This window comes from Cynara cardunculus, unplaced genomic scaffold (genome assembly GCF_001531365.2).
Source record: "Cynara cardunculus var. scolymus isolate 2C unplaced genomic scaffold, CcrdV1 Un_Scaffold_1499, whole genome shotgun sequence".
Lineage (NCBI taxonomy): Eukaryota > Viridiplantae > Streptophyta > Magnoliopsida > Asterales > Asteraceae > Cynara > Cynara cardunculus.
Window position 1 is genome coordinate 67,861 of NW_020200783.1, and position 5,877 is coordinate 73,737.

Genomic DNA, 5,877 nt, shown 5'->3' on the forward strand with positions numbered 1-5,877 from the left:
GCTGATCGCATGAAGAAAGAATATCAGATGAGTATGATGGGAGAACTAACTTATTTTCTAGGTCTCCAGATCAAGCAATCAGATAAAGGTATCTTTATCAGCCAAAGTAAGTACRWCAGAGATATGCTAAAAAAGTTTGATCTATCCAACAATTCATCTATGAAAACTCCGATGACTCCTCCTCTCTCTCTAAATAAGGATCTAAACGGAAAGCCTGTAAACATTACTATTTATAGAGGAATGATCGGCTCTCTACTGTATCTCATTACAAGTCGACCAAATATCATGTATTCTAATTTTCTTTGTGCACAATATCAATCTGAACCTAAGGAATCACATTTGATTGCTGTACAACGCATATTTAGATACCTCATGGGAAATCCTAACTTGGGTCTCTGGTACCCTAAGGGTTCAATTTTTGACCTAATAGATTATTCAGATAGTGATTTTGCAGGATGCAAAATTGATAGGAAAAGCACCATTGGAGACTGCCAGCTTCTAGGTGGAAAGTTGGTAAGCTAGACAAGTAAAAAGCAAAATTCTGTGTCCACATCTACTGCTAAAGCTGAATATGTTGCTGTTGAAAGCTGCTGTGCCCAAGTTCTTTGGATAAAAACCCAGCTCAACGACTACGATCTGCAGTTTTCCAAAATTCCTATCTATTGCATTAGCATTTGTGCTATTTCTATTGCAAACAATCTTGTTCTTCACTCCAAGACCAAACATATTGAGATCCAATATCATTTTATCAGAGATCAGGTTATGAATGGTAAAATTGAACCACACTTTACTCCAAATGATTACCAACTCGCTGACATTTTTACAAAGCCTCTTGATAAGACAAGATTCAACATCTTGATCAGCGAACTTGGAATGCTAAACGTTGAGGATTAATTTCCTTCAGCTATAATAATTACTCAGTAAGTGAAATGATTGAATGTTCTTATTCTATCACTGAACTCTTGAGTAAATATATCTTCTCTTTCTAAGGTATGTATACTTATTCTCTCTCTCTCTCTCTCTCTTTCTCTCTCTCTCTTCAATACTTAAATTTATCACTGAACCTTTCCTAATTCAGTGATTCAAATGTTTTAAAAGATTGTTTCAGTGTTTCTTTCATCACTGAACCATTTATGGAAATATCTCTCTAAGATATATTTTTCTTTTCTTAAAACAAAACTATCACTGAAGCTTTTCTCTTTCAGTGATTAATGTTTTAAAAGATTTACTTTTCTTCAGTGATTCTTCTTATCACTGAACTTTTTCAAAAACTTTTCATGTTCTTATGTTGTTTTTGAATATCTTAAACTTTTTGTTTAAAAGGAAATGGAAAATGAAACATTTTATGACATCATTTTTATTTAAATCATATATTTTTTTTGAGACGCGCGTACTGTTCTAACACACGCGACCCCTCAAAATTCCATCCAATCGTGGATGAAAATATGCTACTTTCTTCATCACATCGTTCCCGTTTATTGTCCGTGCCAGACGGTGTGCCTATTTCAAGAATTATAACTCCTAAAAAAATCAATACTTGTTTCTGTCACTTTGCCTTTTGTCCATAAGGTATATATAGGGGAACCATGGGGTCTGCTGCTCCCCCATGCCCGTGGCTGGGAAGCCAGGGGCTATGGCATCAGAGGTTTTGGCGATCATAGTCACGGCCAAAGCCAAGCCAAGCCAAGCACGCCCGATGCCTTATGCCCGCACGACGCTACCAAGCATGCCATGCCTAGGCAAGCCGGGCCAAGCCAAGCCAAGCACGCCGGTGCCTTGGATTCCTTGCATTGGCTTGCCCGTTTGGCTTGGAGTCCTTGCATTGGCTTGCCCGTATGTCGCACCCCTTGACTACTCTACCAATGGCTTGGCTTCCCCGTGCCAGACGCTGTGCCTATTTCAAGAATTATGACTCCTCAAAAAATCAATGCTTGTTCCTGTCACTTTGCTTTTTGTCCATAAAGAATATATAGGGGAACCATGGGGTCTGCTGCTCCCCCATGCCCGTGGCCGGGTAGCTAGGGGCTATGGCATAAGAGGTTTTGGCGATCATAGGCATAACCAAACCCAAGCCAAGCATGCCCTGAGCCTTATGCCCACACGATGCGACCAAGCATGCCATCCATGCCTAGGCAAGCCAAGCACGCCCGGAGCCTTGTGCCCGCACGATGCTAGCAAGTCATGCCTAGGCAAGCCAAGCACACCCGGTGCCTTGTGCCCGCACGACGCTAGCAAGCATGCCATGCCTAAGGCAAGTCGGGCCAAGCCAAGCCAAACACGCCCGGTGCCTTGTGCCCATACGATGCTAGCAAGCATGCCATGCCTAGGCAAGTCGGGCCAAGCCAAACCAAGCACGCCTGGAGCCTTATGCCCGCACGACGTACCAAGCATGCCATCCATGCCTAGGCAAGCCAAGCATGCCCAAAGCCTGGGCGCACGATGCTAGCAAGTCATGCCTAGGCAAGCCAAGCATGCCCGGTGCCTTGTGCCCGCACGACACTAGCAAGCATGCCATGCCTAAGGAAAGCTGGGCCAAGCCAAGCCAAGAAAGCCCGGTGCCTTGTGCTCGCACGACGCTAGCAAGCATGCCATGCCTAGGAAAGCCGGGCCAAGCCAATCCAAGCATGCCCGGTGCCTTGTACCCGCATGATGTTAGCAAGCATGCCATGCCTAGTGGCATGCCGGGCCAAGCCAAGCCAAGCACGCCCGGTGCCTTGTGGCTGCATGACGCTAGCCAAAATGCCATGCCTAGGCAAGCCGAGCCAAGCCAAGCCAAGCACGCCCGGTACCTTGTGCCCGCACGATGCTAGCAAGCATGCCTTGCCTAGGCAAGCCAAGCACGGCCGGTGCCTTGTGCCAGCATGATGCTACCAAGCATGCCATGCCTAGGCAAGCCAAGCACGGCCGATGCCTTGTGCCGCATGATGCTAGCAAGCATGCCATACCCAGGCAGGCCGAGCCAAGCCAAGCCAAGAACGCCTGGTGCCTTGTCCCACACGACGCTACCAAGCATGCCATGCCCAGGCAAGTCGGGCCAAGAGTTGTTACATGGCCTTCAAGCACGGCAATGCAATTCGGGCCATGTGAAACATATCGATCCATGAACCAAAGCGGCCCGAAAAACAATTCAATAATCAAAAGTCCTCCCACATAATGCTCATGGGAAGTCCCTAGTCAATCATGTTTTATTCAAGCCCGGCACAACGATCAATGCCACTCTGAGTCTTCACGAATGCGAAAACCCACATCTCATTGTCGGAAAAGGCATACATATGTACTGGAGGGGTCACACAAAGTTTCGTACAAATCCGACCCCATGCCTTCGAGTTACGGTCGTATATCCCCTTTGAAGACGTCCCTGGGGCCCATGCCGATAAATCCTGGCCCAAAAACCTCATGTCATGATGGGAATTTCCCTTGTATATGTTCCCGAAGGCTCACGCAAAGTTTCATCCAAAACCGACCCCATTTGATCATGAAACGGCCATACACGCCCTCTGGGACGTCCAAGCCCTGGAATCCCGACCCCAAAACAATGTTTTTGTGTCCCTACATTGTTCATATTTGTTTCTGATGGGTCACACAAAGTTTCGTCCAGATCTGTGCCCGTTTGATCATGAAGCGGCCTTAAACGCCTCCACCGGCAATCCCGGCCCCCCGGACCCGAACCGGGAATATACCAAGCCGTAAAAGTGCATATCATTTTGTAGGGAGTGTCTAAATATGTTCTCGGGGGCTCATGCAAAGTTTTATGCAAAACCGGCTCTGATTGATCGTGAAACGGCCGCAAACGCCTGCCGGTGCTGTTTCACCCCCCAGGCCAGCCCCCGGGAAAATCCTGACCCGAAATCCAGATTTTTTTGTTGGAACATTGTTTTTTTATATCCCCGAAGGCTCACGCAAAGTTTTGTCCAAAACCGACCCCGTTTGGGACTTCTACCAAAAATTATGACTCCTCAAAAAATCAATGTTTGTTCCTGTTATATTGCTTTTTGTCGATAAGGTATATATAAGGGCGACCATGGGGTTTGGCTCCCTCCCACGCCGTGGCCGCATAAGGCATGGGGTGTGGCATGAATAGGTTAGCCAAATGCATGATGCCCAGCACGCAAGCCCCCACGTCGTGCGTCGATCACGAGAACGTCGCCCGTTCCACGCACGCCATGCCCTTTCCCTTCACACAGCGCGCCCGTTCCCCATGCCGCGCGCCCTTTCCCCATGCCGCACGCCCATTCCCCCATGTTGTGCGCCCATTCCCGCACGCCGCGTGCATGTTCACCGCATGTCGTGCCCACTCTTGCCCATGCATCGGCTAAACGGTGTGCCTATTTCAAAAACTATGACTCCTCAAAAAATCAATGTTTGTTCATATCACTTTGCTTTTTGTCCATAAGGTATGTATAGGGGGGACCATGGGGTCTGGCTCCCCCCCACTTCGTGGCCGCCCAAGGCACGGGGTGTGGCACGAAGAGGTTAGCCAAATGCATGATGCCCAGCACACTAGCCCCCACGTTGTGCCTTGATCACGAGAACATCACCCGTTCCCCGCACGCCGTGCCCGTTTCCCGCACACGGGACACCCGTTCCTACATGCCGCGTGCCCGTTCCCGCACGTCGTGCCCACCCTTGCCCGTGTATTGGCTAAACTCTGTTCCTATTTCAAAAATTATGACTCCTCAAAAAATCAATGTTTGTTCCTGTCACTTTGCTTTTTGTCCATAAGGTATATATAGGGGGGGACCATGGGGTCTGGCTCCCCCCACTTCGTGGCCGCCTAAGGCATGGGCTGTGGCACGAAGAGGTTGGTCCAAATGCGTGATGCCCAGCATGCAAGCCCCCACGTTATGCCTCGAACATGAGAACGTCGCCCGTTACCCGCACGTCGTGCCTGTTCCCCGCACACAGGGAGCCCGTTCCTGCACGTCATGCCCAGCATTGCCCATGCATCGGCTAAACTGTGTGCCTATTTCAAAAATTATGACTCCTCAAAAAATCAATGTTTGTTCCTGTCACTTTGCTTTTTGTCCATAAGGTATATATAGGGGGGTRTAGAGTGTCTCAGGGCACCGATTAGGACAAGCCAAATCACTGATCGAGAGACACTAGTCGAAGCATGGGTCGCTATATCAGATCAAAGGTCTCCCCCCTGGCCTAGCCCTATCGGTAAACGAGAATGATCCGATATCGTAGGAAGGTTGCTATGGAATTGACCGCTAGCATGTTGATTCTCGTCCGAAGCACGATTGGTTGCGTAGGCCTAGGCTAATGACCGGTCATATGTTCCTAGGACGTGGTGATGTGGGTGATGCATTGAGGCAAGGTTTCTTCTCTGTTTTTGCTAGCGGGCAGCCCATTGACCCTTAAACCGAAGCACGATTGGTTGCACAAGCCCATACCAGTGACCGATGTCGAGGACCTGGTGATGCGGGTCATGTACGATGGCAAGGGAAGCCTGTTGATCCTCATTCGAAGCACGATTGGTTGCACACACCGAGGCCAGTAACCGATCATATGTGCCTAGGACATGGGGATGCGCGTCATGAATCGAACCCAACGAGAATGATCCTATATCGATGAAAAGTTGCTAGTGAATTGATGGCCAGCCTGTTGATCCTCGTCCGAAGCACGATTGTTTGCACAGGCCCGTGCCACCGGTTATATGTGCCTAGGACGTGGTGATGTGGCTGTTGGATTGAGGCAAGGTTTCTTCTCTGTTTTTGCTAGCGGGATGCCCCTTGAACCTCAACCGAAGCACGATTGGTTGCACAGGCCCGTGCCAGTGACCGATGCCGAGGACATGGTGATGTGGGTCATGCACGGTGGCAAGGGCAGCCTGTTGATCCTTCTTCGAAGCACGATTGGTTGCGCACGCCGAGG

General features: G+C 49.0%; 1 long non-coding RNA gene across 2 annotated transcripts in view; it reads left to right on the top strand.

Moving 5' to 3' along the window:
• The window catches only part of LOC112502486, a 12,508-nt gene that overhangs the window by 3,860 nt on the left and 2,771 nt on the right, over positions 1-5,877 (top strand). Inside the window, exon 2 of one of the 2 annotated variants that reach the window (XR_003067698.1) lies at positions 3,599-3,602. The exons of the other annotated variant lie outside the window; for it this stretch is intronic. This is a non-coding gene — a long non-coding RNA (uncharacterized LOC112502486). The remainder of the gene's footprint in view (positions 1-3,598; positions 3,603-5,877) is intronic. 2 annotated transcript variants of the gene reach the window in all.